General features: G+C 43.3%; 1 protein-coding gene across 1 annotated transcript in view; it reads left to right on the top strand.

The window, feature by feature from the left end:
• Window positions 1-13,073, top strand: part of PROSER2 (proline and serine rich 2) — a 47,396-nt gene that overhangs the window by 950 nt on the left and 33,373 nt on the right. The gene's annotated exons all lie outside the window — the stretch shown is intronic.

Here is a 13,073-nt window from a genome sequence, read left to right as displayed (position 1 = left end):
ACCGAATCAAGTGGGAATGCGTAGGATCTGCAGTGAATCGGGGCCGGAAGGGATTAAAACAGGAGAAGAAAATGTGGCCGAAATGATGCAATTTAACAAAAGGCAATACAGTAAAGTCCAGTATTTCTCCAAGGCTTTTTAAGTTTCCCAGTATTGTTTTACGGAGTCTAAATTTAAGCATCTAACTTTTTTTTTTTTTAACCGCAGGAACTAACCTCAGAAAACTCTTTAACTCTTTGCCAGGCAGGATAGTTGGTACACAGCAGAAAACTTTAAAGGAAAGTCATTTTTTGTGTCTCCCTCCCCAACCCCCAGCAGAATAAAACAAACGTTCAGGTCTGTTGCAGGAAGACTGTAGGAAGAAAGTTCCTTCTGGCTCTAATTTTAATGGAGAACATTTTTTCTTTTAATCTGTATTTCTGAAAAATACAGAAACACCAAGCCAGGTGTAAGTGTAAACTTGAGAAAGATGCTCACGGAAGAGACGTTTATTAAAGATACTTTTCTACTTTATTTTCCTAAAGCACTGCATACTTAGGGTTCTAGCATGCACTAAAAAGTTAGCCCTCAAAGTTCCATGTCTGAATGTTACAGATTGTTTTTCTAGGTGGAGGAGGTATTTTCGTTCATGAGGCCAATGTGGAAATACAAACAAATGCCCTATTTACTTGGGATTGGGTGGGAAGGACGGAAGTTGTCTCAAATCTTTCTTGCCAGACTTGACAGCGTATGTATGGAATCTTGTGTATTTTCTTGCCCAGTCCAATAAGAGCCACTTTTAAGTGACTGGATAGGTTCCTTGGTAACGGCGTTTCAAATGAGCTTTTCTTTGAAAATTTTGGACACTAATAATCTAAAAGCAACACGTTTTCTCCATTACTAAAAATCGGGAAGGCAAAATTAGAGTAATATTGGCTAGTAATAATTTAGAGAAGGCTGGAAAGACGAGAGATGCTTTTAAGAAGATTAGAGTGTGTCAGACTCTATGACAGTCCCCCTTTGCCTACTTTGGTGCAGGGGCTGAGTGTTCATTAATTCGTTCAGTGATATTTAGAGACTGACCACGTACACCAGGCTCAGTTCTGAGTTCATTCTTGGGCACACAGACATATCTAGATAACAGCCATATGGCCCAGACTGATTAAAATCAGATCAAGTAAGCCTTCATCAGGAGCTGAAGATACACCTGGCCCTGGTTCCAAAGTTCTCAGACACCTAAGGAGCCTGTAGTTGGCACCCTGTGTTGATTCTAACGATCATCTCAAATAACTAACCCCATGGGGTAGAGTGGAGCCTTGAAGCCTGAAGGGAGAGAGGCGAAAGTCTTGGGTGGAGCAGAGCTAAGAACAGGGGAGCCTCTGGAACAGAAGTTCAGGTGCACCTTATCTCACAGTTGCGGGACAGTCGCCAGGGGCATGGAGGCCATGCAGGGGTAGGTGCCAGGGAATCCTAGGAGCATCCCAGAACTTGAGCTCTTTGCTTCGCCGAAGGGCAGCATTGCATTTCAGTTTCCATTGCCCTTTCTGGTCATGGTGCTGGTGGCTTCCTAGCTGCCTGCGTGCTTTGCGGACGGGCCCTGCCTCTCTGCCTGTGAGACACCGCAGCACGCCCTGCCTTGAGTCGTTGAGTGCATCTGCTGGCCATTGCAGAAAAGCCTCTGTCCACACTGGCACAACAGGATCACTAGAGTAGACTCACTAGTAGTAAGTAGCCTCTGTGGAGAGCCGCAGTGAGGCTGCGCCTCTCAGTAACGCCCTTGTCCCCCTTCTAGACACGCAGCATTAATATTGAAACCTATTTTAAGAAAGTAGGTGCTGGGTTTATAATCCATGCGGTCAGGATTCGTGGTAAAGGAATGTGTAGGGCAGAACATTCCCCCTTGTTGGAGAGAGCGATGATAGCACTTTATGAATGCAGATCTTCAGACTGGATATTTCCAAAGATCCTAGCAGTGTGAAGACTTGAATCTCTTTATTTCCTAAATTGTACTAAATACATATATATTATCAAGTTTATCATTTTAAAGTGTACAAATCGGTGGCATCGAGTACACGCACATTCGATGTGTTTGAGAAGAATGTGTTTTCTTTAATTTGTTTTCTGTAGAGTGGCATGTGGGTGGCTCAGTCGATTAAGCCTCAGACTTTTGATTTTGGCTCAGGTCATGATCTCACGGTTCAGGAGTTTGAGCCTCGTGTCAGGCTCTGTGCTGACAGTGCAGAGCCCGCTTGGGATTGTCTCCGTCTCTCTCTGCCTCTCTCTCTCTCTCTCTCTCTCTCTCTCTCAAAAATAAATAAATAAACATCAAAAAAAATGTTTTCTGTAGAGATCTGCAGATATCCACTGAATGAACCTTATTAATTGAATTATTCCTAACTTTGTGTCCACTTAACATGTCAATAACTGAGAGGGGTACAAGAGGTCCCCGACTTGATGGTTTTTAGACTTGACGATGGTGCAGAAGTGGTACACATTCGGTAGAAACCATACTTAGTATTTGGAATTTGGATCTTGTCCCGGGCTAGCGACCTGTGGTCAGTCCTCCCTCGGATGCTGGGCAGTGAGACCCAGCTCCCAGGCACCCGGCAGCCGAGGACAGACATCCATCCACCGACAACCCTATCCTGCCATCCTGTTCTTTGAGCATAGTGTTCAGTACATTATGTGAGATACTTAGCATTTCATTATCAAGTAGGCTTCGTGTTAGAGGATTTTTGCTCAACTATAGGCTACTATGAGTGTTCTGAGTACTTCTAAGGTAGCCTCGGCAATGTTTGGTAGGTTCCATGTATTAAATGCATTTTCAGCTTAAAATATTTTCAACGCAATATGGGTTCATTGGGATATAATCCTATCATAAGTCGAGGAAGATCTATATCGAAAGATACCACTGTAATGGGGGCTTTGTCAATATCTCCTTGTATATTTTTTAATGTTTATTTTTTGAGAGAGTGAGAGTGTGAGTGGGGGAGGGGCAGAGAGAGGGAGACACAGAATCCGAAGCAGGCTCCAAGCCCCCAGCTGTCTGACGTGAGGCTCGAACCCTTGAACCCACAAACCCCAAGATCATGACCTGAGCCAAAGTTGGATGTTTAACTGACTGAGCCACCCAGGCATCCCTCTATCTCCTTGTATTTTTTTTTAATTTTTTTTAACGTTTATTTATTTTTGAGACAGAGAGAGATAGAGCATGAACGAGGGAGGGTCAGAGAGAGAGGGAGACACAGAATCTGAAACAGGCTCCAGGCTCTGAGCTGTCAGCACAGAGCCCGATGCGGGGTTCGAACCCACGAACTGTGAGATCGTGACCTGAGCTGAAGTCGGACGCTTAGCCGACTGAGCCACCCAGGCGCCCCTCTCCTTGTATTTTAAGCTAGAAAATATTCTGAGGCTTTGTGCCTACTACTTTATATGTTAATATCTAACAATGTGCATTTGTAAGTTTATATTGGTAGACAATACAGTGTCTAATAGGAATTGAACTTTTACTATTACGTAGTTATCTTTACTATTAATGAGGATTTTGCCTTAAAATCTATTTTGCCTGATGTAACATAGCCAGAAGTGATCTTCTCGTTGCTGTTGTGAATATTGGCTTGGTGTATCTTTTCCCATCCCTTTTATTTTCTTTTAAATGCCTTTGCTGAAGTATAACTGACATTCAGTAAACTGCACTTATTTAATGTATGAAAAAAGAAAAAAGTAAATTCACAATGTTGTGCAGCCTTCACCACTATCTAGTTCCAGAACTTTTACATCACCCTGAAAGGAAACCCCATTCCTTTAAGCAGTCCCTCCCCATTTCCTCCCTACTCCAGCCCCTGGCAACCACTAATCTGCTTTCTTTCTTTATGGATTTCCCTGTTCTGGATATTTCATATAAATGGAATCATACAGTATGTGGTCTTTTGTGGCTGGCTTCTTTTACTTAGCAATGCTTTCAAGATTCATCCATGTGATAGCATGCATTGGTACCTCATCCTATTTATTTATTTATTTATTTATTTATTTATTTATTTATTTAAGACACAGAGCGTGAGCAGGGGAGGGGCAGAGAGAGGGGGAGACACAGAATCAGGCTCCAGGCTCTGAGCCATCAGCACAGAGCCTGATGCAGGGCTCGAACCCACAGACCACAAGATCATGACCAGAGCAGAAGCCGGACGCTCAACTGACAGAGCCACTTAGGCGTCCCATACTTCATCCGTTTTTTAAGTGGCTGAATAATATTTCATTGGATAGACCACAATTTGTTGACCCATTTATCAGTTTGTAGACATTTGGATTGTTTCTACCTTTCGGCTGTTGTGAGTAGTGCTGCTATGAACATTTGTTTACTAGTTTTTGTTTGAACACTTGTTTTAACTCTTTGGAGGTCTGCACCTACGAGTGAAATTCCTGAGTAAGATAGTAATTCTAAGTGTAACCTATCAAGGAATCACCAGATCATTCTCCATGGCATCTACACTATTTTATATTCTTGCCAGCAACACGTGAGGGTTCAATTCCCCCACGTCCCACCAACATTTGTCATTTTCTGTATGTGTGTGTGTTTGTGTTTGTGTGTGTTTAAATTGCCATCCTTGTGGCCATGAAGTGGCAGTTCACTGTGGTTTTGATTTGCGTTTCCCTAATGACTAATCGTGTTGAACAACTTTTCATGTGCTTGTTAGCCACTTAACAGGTCTTTGGAGAAATAGCTTTTCAAGGACTTGATTCGCTTTTGTATTAGCTTTTGTATTGCTAAAATCTTGCATGTGAGTGAGCGTGGTTACTTTTTTTAGGTTTATTTATTTATTTATTTATTTTGAGAGAGAGAGCATGCAAGTCGTCGTAGGAGCAGAGAAAGAGGGAGAGAGAGAATCTCAAGCAGGCTCCGCGCTAAAAGACGTGGGGCTCGAACCCACAAACCTTGAGATCATGACCTGAGCCGAAACCAAGAGTCAGGTACTTAACCGACTGAGCCACCCAGGTGCCCCAGTGTAGTTATTTTTATAGGGCTTGGTTTGTGTGTTATGTTCCTTCTGAAACCTTCATTCTGTTGTTTTGGGTTTTTCTTTCCCCAGCCTCTTTTTGCAGGCTTCTGCTGCTCCTCCTAGGAGACTAATGTTCTGACTAGAGCTTTGAAATATTTAATATTCTGCCCATTTTAGTTATTGTTCCAAAGGCCTCAGGTGTTCCTTTGTTCATTCAAGCAATATTTGTAGCCTGACCATCTGCACTGTGCTGTGCCCTGAGCTAGTCACTGGGTATACAGACATACCAGTCCTTACATGCTTCTTTTTTGATGTCTGCAGCTACGTTTTATTTTATTTTATTTTATTTTATTTTATTTTATTTTATTTATTTTTTTTTTCAACATTTATTTATTTTTGGGACAGAGAGAGACAGAGCATGAACGGGGGAGGGGCAGAGAGAGAGGGAGACACAGAATCGGAAACAGGCTCCAGGCTCTGAGCCATCAGCCCAGAGCCTGACGCGGGGCTCGAACTCACGGACCGCGAGATCGTGACCTGCCTGAAGTCGGACGCTTCACCGACTGCGCCACCCAGGCGCCCCTATTTTATTTTTTTAATTAACAGATTAATAGTGCCTGACGTAGGGAAAAAGAGCAGCACTCAGCTGGAAGTGAGGGCGTCTTCCTCCTATCTTCTAGGGTTCCTCACTTTGCATTTCTGGAACTTGGTTTGCTGGTCTGTGAAATTTCGGGTAGGACTCAATGACTTCTCAGGCCCCTCAGACCCTGAAACTAAAGAGAATAAATTAAGGATTCATGACCGCTTTCTTTTACAAACCTAATTCTGTGAGTGTACTTAAAATAGTTTATGTTGCCCAATTTTGCTTAAAGAAATTATCTCGTGTAGGAAAAAAAGATGCATGTGCTTTTATGCTAGACTATACCCAGGCAAGTTTGGTCACTTGCTTCCTTCCAAAATGGTGCGCTTGGTATTTTTTCCTGTAGAGATTCAGAGGGTTTGAGGAACTTTAGAGAACATTTAAGTTCCTACCATGGTAGGCACGATGGGGAATATAGAGAAGGATAAGGTGTGTTCCTTGCCTTTGAGAAAGCGCTGACCTAATAAAGGAGGTAGGAGAAACGTCCATAGGAATCCGTAGCAGAGGCCCACTGCTCTCTTTTGGGGGCAGAGGGCAGAGATGCTCTTTCCTTCAGGGCATCAGAATACCTGTTGGAGGGGCGCCTGGGTGGTTCAGTCGGTTAAGCGTCCAACTTCGGCTCAGGTCGTGATCTCATGGTCCGTGAGTTCAAGCCCCGCGTCGGGCTCTGTGCTGACAGCTCAGAGCCTGGAGCCTGTTTCAGATTCTGTGTCTCCCTCTCTCTCTGCCCCTCCCCTGTTCATGCTCTGTCTCTCTGTCTCAAAAATAAATAAACGCTAAAAAAAATTTTTTTTAAAAAGAATACCTGTTGGAGGATGTAATGGTGGAGCTGGGCCAACAAGGGGAGGCTGCTGGAAAATCAGAATGATAGAAATGTGGATTTGGTTACAACACTGAGGAGTTTAGCCTTGTGTCTGAGGCCATGAACCATGGAAGGCGTGCGGGTTGGGTTATGACAGCAGGTCCCGTCTTCTGGCTTCACTGTGGCGTAGACGTCTGTATACCCAGGGAGTAACTTGACGTTGAATGGGATGTTCAGGGTTGAGGAAGGGAGGATGGAAATATGAGATAAGATGGTACAAACAAGGGGGTGGTGCCAAAGATGTCAAATCTTGAATAGATGTTTTGGTGCAAGAAGAGTTTAAAAAAAAAAAACAAAACCCCACCCATTATTCCAGAGCAGAGAACGAAGGACCTGGACCCAGCTCTTTCTGACTTGCCAAATCGACTTACGGGTTTCAGACCATAGTTTCCTTGTATGTTAAATTGCCCTCCACACACCCCAGATGACCAATGACTTTGTTGACTGAGCTCCTACGAGTGCAGGCAACTTCACTTTATGAATCAGATGTCTTTACAATGTATGCATGGTGAATATATTGTGTAGTGGGCATTCTTTCCCCCTGCAGACTCCTTGTGTGATGTTAGAGGTGTCTTCAGAGAAAAAACATTTTAGTATCAACATGGAGTAAAACCGTACTTACACTACAATTTCATTTTATTTAAAAAAAATTTTTTTTCAACGTTTATTTATTTTTGGGACAGAGAGAGACAGAGCATGAACGGGGGAGGGGCAGAGAGAGAGGGAGACACAGAATCGGAAACAGGCTCCAGGCTCTGAGCCATCAGCCCAGAGCCTGACGCGGGGCTCGAACTCACAGACCGCGAGATCGTGACCTGGCTGAAGTCGGACGCTTAACCGACTGCGCCACCCGGGCCCCCCCACTTTTTTTTTTAAAAATATACTTTTTTTTTTTTTTTTTTTGGCCGTGGCTAGTTATCAGTTCTATTCCAAGAACGTTAGGTTAACCATGTAAAATTACCAATATTCGGCTATTTTTGACCTACACAAATGGCAACTTTATGTGATTTCAATTTAATAACGGTGGGCTTGTTAGACCCTTCCCTTTTCAACCCTTGTAAGCATGCAGTCAGTGAACTTGGAGAACTCATGTAAAAACAGTGTATTTAAATATTGTTTATTTCTTAGCTAATTCCCATTTTATTGGGATGTAAGTTCTTACAGAAGGTGTTCCCAGGAAGTGTCTAAGAAGGGAGCCTCTGTCTATATATCCAAGCAGCAGGGTTGGCTATAGGAGGTCTTGGAAGACGGAGTTAAATGTCCGAGGCAGTGGGTGGGTTGACCCAGCAGGATGTCTTGTGTGAGCTTTGCTCCCCCCTGGCTTGGATTTAGATCTGTACAATGTGAGACAAGCTTATGTCAGTCAGATCTCTACTTCCAGTCTAACCAGGTGTTATCAATACCAATGCTACATGAATGTGCATTACCTCAGCTTTACTTTTGTTGTAAGGATGAAAGAAACATTCAACTAAGAATTTTTAGTTTCTCAGAAAAAAATAGCATTATACAATAATAAGACATAATTATTACTTCTAAGTAAGAAGTACAACATTTTATCTCCCCATTGTAGCATGTAGTGGGTGCTCTGGTAATATTTGCTGAATAAATTCAGAGAAAGCACACAAACCTGTTTAACAAAAGTAGAAGTTAAATGGGCATTTTCTTCTCTTTTACAAAATTTGTTTAAGGGGAGCCTGGGCGGCTCAGTCGGCTAAGCATCTAACTCTTGGTTTCAGCTCAGGTCATGATCTCACGGTTCATGGGATCGAGCCTGGCATCTGTGCTAACAGTGTGGAGCTTAGGATTCTCTCTCTCTCCTCCTCTCTCTCTGCCCCTTCTCCCCATCCCCCTCTCTCTCTCAAAAAAAAAAAAAATTAAAATAGAAAAAAAATTTTTTTAATTTAAGAATCCAGAAATGCAATGGGCGTATAGAATGTCACTTTTTTTTTTTTTTTTTGATGAGCTAAGAATAAGAATAGAACTAGATTTTGTTCTTGTTGAAGCTTTTCTGTTTGCTTCCGCATGTTGTGTGGGTCATTCCTTTTTGTCACAAGGAACTCCTCTGAAATGTAGTCAAGGTTGTTTCCTTTTTTTTTTTTTTTAATGTTTATTTATTTTTGGGAGAGACACAGAGTGCCATTGGGGGAGGGGCAGAGAGAGCCAGAGATGCAGAATCTGAAGCAGGCTCCAGGCTCCAGGCTCCAGGCTCCCAGCTCTCAGCTCTCAGCACAGAGCCCAATTCGGGGCTGGAACCCATGAACCCTGAGATTATGACCTGAGCCGAAGTTGGAAGGCTTAAGCGACTGAGCCACTGAGCAGGTGCCCCATCAAGGTTGTTTTCAGATGAGGTTTCATTTTAGAAAAATCTAATTTCCACATCTTCTGTTCAGTGATAGGAAAGGGATGGTTGGAGGCCCTCAGGGCCTGTTAACCCAGCCTAGCTAGGTGAGGCCTCTACCCTGAACTTGTTTGCTTAAATGTAGGCGCATCAGTTACTCTCACGTGCTGCCCGCCCTCAGTAAGTTACCGTCTCCTATAAATAGCTGAAACTATTCACAGTTGAGACAGTCTGAAATGAATCTTGGCTTTTGACGTGGTTCAGAAAGAGCTTTTCAAAAGAAAAAAAAAAATCTAAATGAAAGCATGGTAATTGTTCTGGGGAAGTAAAATTACCAGTCTTTAAAATGTATAATTGTATTTAATACCCTTGAGTGCCAGTTAGAGTTGAAGGCCCTAAATTCTTACAGAAGATGTTATAGTGGGAAGAGGAAGAAAACCAACTCAGAGAAAAAGCAAAAATTGCATGGAAAAGATGCTGAACTGTTGACTGCATCAACAATTTAAAATTCCAGAATAAAACTAAGTCTCTACCCCCAGCACCGACCAGCTTCTGCCTGAGGAAGATTTTCCTTTGATCTTCAGGGCTGGGGTCCAGTCCCAGTTTGCCAGTTGGCTTTCTGAGTATTTTTTGGAAGCTTTCTTGTCTTTCCAAGGTTTTTGTTTTCTCAACATTGAGAAAAGCCTCTACTAAAGAATAGTTACTATGTATCTATTTTACTTCAGCCGTTTATTTGTTAGGGGCTTATTTTTTAAGTTAATTTTGGGTGTGGATTACACTTACAGATGTACACATGCATGCATTTATACTGATGTTTATTACATGTTAATACTGGGAAGCATTACTGGTTGGGTGAGTCTAATGTATTTATTGGCACCAACAGATCATAATTTTAACAGATCATAATTCGTGAAGCTAAGTGAAGCATCTCCTCTATGGCTGTATTTAAAGTTACTTCCCCTGTGCTCTTCATTTGCCCTTGACCGAAATATATATGAAATATATAGGTTGAATGAGAGTACCTTGTCCTAAATTTGACCGCTTTGGTCTATGGATATGATAAAGGATGGGTCACCACAACGAAGTTACCATGTTTTATTTTTACTTTATGTTTAGTTACAATTTTGAGAGCGAGGGGCACAGAGAGAGAAAGACAATCTGAAGCAGGCTCCAGGCTCTGAGCTGGCAGCACAGAGCGCCATGCGGGGCTCGATCCCACCAACAGCGAGATCACGACCTGAGCCCGAATCAGAAGCTTAACTGACTGAGCCACCCAGGTGCCCCCGAAGTTATGATGTATGAAATAACTCCTAAGTGTTTAAACTTTTATTTTTTTTTCATATTTTATTTTTAAGTAAACTCTATACCCAATGTGGGACTTGAACCCACAACCCCAAGATCAAGAGGTGCATGCTCCACCTACTGAGCCAAGTGCCCCTAAGCTTTTCTTTTAGAACAAAGGTCTGATTTAAGGATATTATAACTTAAAAAATAATAAGATGGTTTTAACATGTAAATTTTGTTAAGGACTGAATAGTAAGTCTCTATTTTGTGGCAAATGTTTTCCAAAGTCCTGTGGTTACACTGAAAAAGAGGGAGAGAGCGAGCTTTTGCTCACGAGGCTCTTGTAGTCTAATCGAAGAAAAAAGAATTCCCTGCATAGCGAAACCCGATGTGATCTGACACATCAGAGCGACCAAGAGATAGCAAGAGGTCGTCAACGAGAGGTGAAATACAAGCAGTGGGTCCTGAAGGAGCCGGTGGAGAGGCCAGTGATGAGCAGCAGCAGGAAGCAGGGTTTGAGAAGGTCTGGTTGCGTTTCTGAGCGAGGCTTTGGAGGAGAGCAACAGGGGAGCCCGTCAAAACCTGGCTCAAGCCTGTCCAGAACATTACGCGGACCAGGCAGATAAAATGTTTCTATTGTAGAAAACAGGGTGGACGAGACCAGGTTGGGCCGGGGCTGGAGGCGCCGTAACCCCGTGTTACAGATAGGTGGGTCCCTTGGCAGTACAGCTCGGGAAGCCGAAAACCTCCGAGCTCTGGCGGGCCTGTGGTGGGAGAAGTAATCCTGGGTTTGAGAAGGCTTGTTTCGGTCCTTACAACTCACTGGCGAAGGCTGTCCTGCGTGTTTTATTTATTTTTTTTAAACGTTTATTTATTTTTGGGACAGAGAGAGACAGAGCATGAACAGGGGAGGGGCAGAGAGAGAGAGGGAGACACAGAATCGGAAACAGGCTCCAGGCTCTGAGCCATCAGCCCAGAGCCCGACGCGGGGCTCGAACTCCCGGACCGCGAGATCGTGACCTGGCTGAAGTCGGACGCTTAACCGACTGCGCCACCCAGGCGCCCCGCGTGTTTTATTTTTAACAAGGATATTGAGAGTCGACAACTCGAAAGAGCATGTGCAGGACCAGCAACGGCTCCACGCGGCGTCTCTGTGTGCGTCTGCGCGGGCGCGGTGCGGGGCGCAAGGCGGAAGCGGAGCTGTTCCAGAGACCCCCACGTGCTGCGATACCCGCCGTGAAGTCATTTTTAGGGAGTCAGCCTGGTACGTTATTTTTAGGGGAGAAATGAAAGGGTTCGTTTAGTCTAAGAATTTCTGTTAAAGCCCTAATTAAGTTGAATAATAGAAAAGAGAATATCTGTATTCAGTTTCTGTCTCACTTCTGGATTGGGTTAATAAAACAATAGAGGGAGCGCCTGGGTGGCTCAGTCAGTGGACTGTGCAACTCTTGATCCCAGGGCTGTAAGTTTGAGCTCCACTTTGGATGTAGAGATTACTTAAAAATGAAATCTTAAAAAAATAAAATAAAATAAAATAAAAAAGGGGCCCCTGCGTGGCTCAGTTGGTTAAGCATCTGAGTCTTGATTTCAGCTCAGGTCATGATCTCACGCATGGTTCCTGGAATCAAGCCGTGAGTCAGGCTCTGCACTTGACAGCATGGGGCCTGCTTGGGATTCTCTCTCTCTCTCTCTCTCTCTCTGCCCCTCACCTGAGCTTGTTCTCTTTTTCTTTCAAAATAAATAAACTCAAAAAAAAGTAAGGAGTTGGTATCATTCATAGCTTCATCTTCTAGTTAATTTCTTGTTATAAAAAACTCATTTTTAACACACACTATTTATATAAAAGTAGGAATTAAGGCAGAACCAGATAGGAATGAAAAAAGTAGGACTCCTGCGTTTTTTGTTCGAGTAAATCAGAGCTAAGTGCCTATCATCTCCTTTTGTGTTCAGATGAATGAATGTTGTGCAGAGCTACTAGCATTAAGGCCAACAATGGCTATTTTGTGTTTACTGATTATTTCATCTAGGAGTGTGTACATTCCAGTAAAAATGGCTGTTCTCTTTATTTTCACCCACTGCTTAAGCATATGAAAAAGCCCATTCATGATAATGAGCTGTGGTGACTCAGAAACAGTTCCCACTGTGAAACTCGTTCATTTTTAATGTTCTTGAAGGTCAGAACCTCCCCCCATACCTTTGAAAGCAGCTTGGCTTTTAAATCATCATATCGAGATTTCTTGGGAGAGAGCTTTAAAGATAATTACTTTCCTAAGATTGTTTTCCTACGTCTTGGAACAAGTCTTTACAGAATTCCTGTGAGTGGACGTAGGGGGACTGAGCTGACGGACTCAGTGTGGAGAGTGATTCTGCCCGTTACTCATAGGTGTGCACACTGACCCTCCCTCCTGCACAGCCTGACGTGGGAAGGGGGCTGTCTCTAGGATTATTTCTGTCCCTTTCCCAGCTAAGCTGTGCTTCTGCTGGCTGAATCTTAGCACTATTGGTAGGTGGCATCTAGACAGAGTGAGGGTCTGAACCACAGGTCCGTGGGGTTCAGCATCCTAGGACACAATCCGGGTCTTTTCTTTTATGAAGAGTTTACCCTGGTAAAGAGTGAGGGCAGTTCTCTTTTTTAGAAAGTGTCACAAAGGCACACTGAGCAAAATTAGCTCCACATCACTCGGTTAAGATGGATAGTTTTTCCATTCATGTTCAGCACTAACAAAGGCAGCGATCACCCTTGTGGTTTTGTGTAGCCTGTCTGGAGGGCATCTGAGTCTTTCTTGTAAGGTGTGATTCCCTTCCCCCACCTAGTGGGTATAAAGCCGAATAGTTGAAGGTGAGGGAACTTCACATATTTGTTCCAGCTTCGATTCTTCGGTAAACTGGATCAAATCAACCTTTCCGTGGTTAATTTCGAGCTAAATTGTAATCCAAGAAAAGTTTACCTTAAGTGGTTTCTCCTTCCTTTGA

Source organism: Herpailurus yagouaroundi, unplaced genomic scaffold (genome assembly GCF_014898765.1).
Source record: "Herpailurus yagouaroundi ecotype Mexico unplaced genomic scaffold, PumYag 203, whole genome shotgun sequence".
In the NCBI taxonomy this organism is placed as follows: Eukaryota; Metazoa; Chordata; class Mammalia; order Carnivora; family Felidae; genus Herpailurus; species Herpailurus yagouaroundi.
This window is presented reverse-complemented; position numbering and strand designations above follow the sequence as displayed.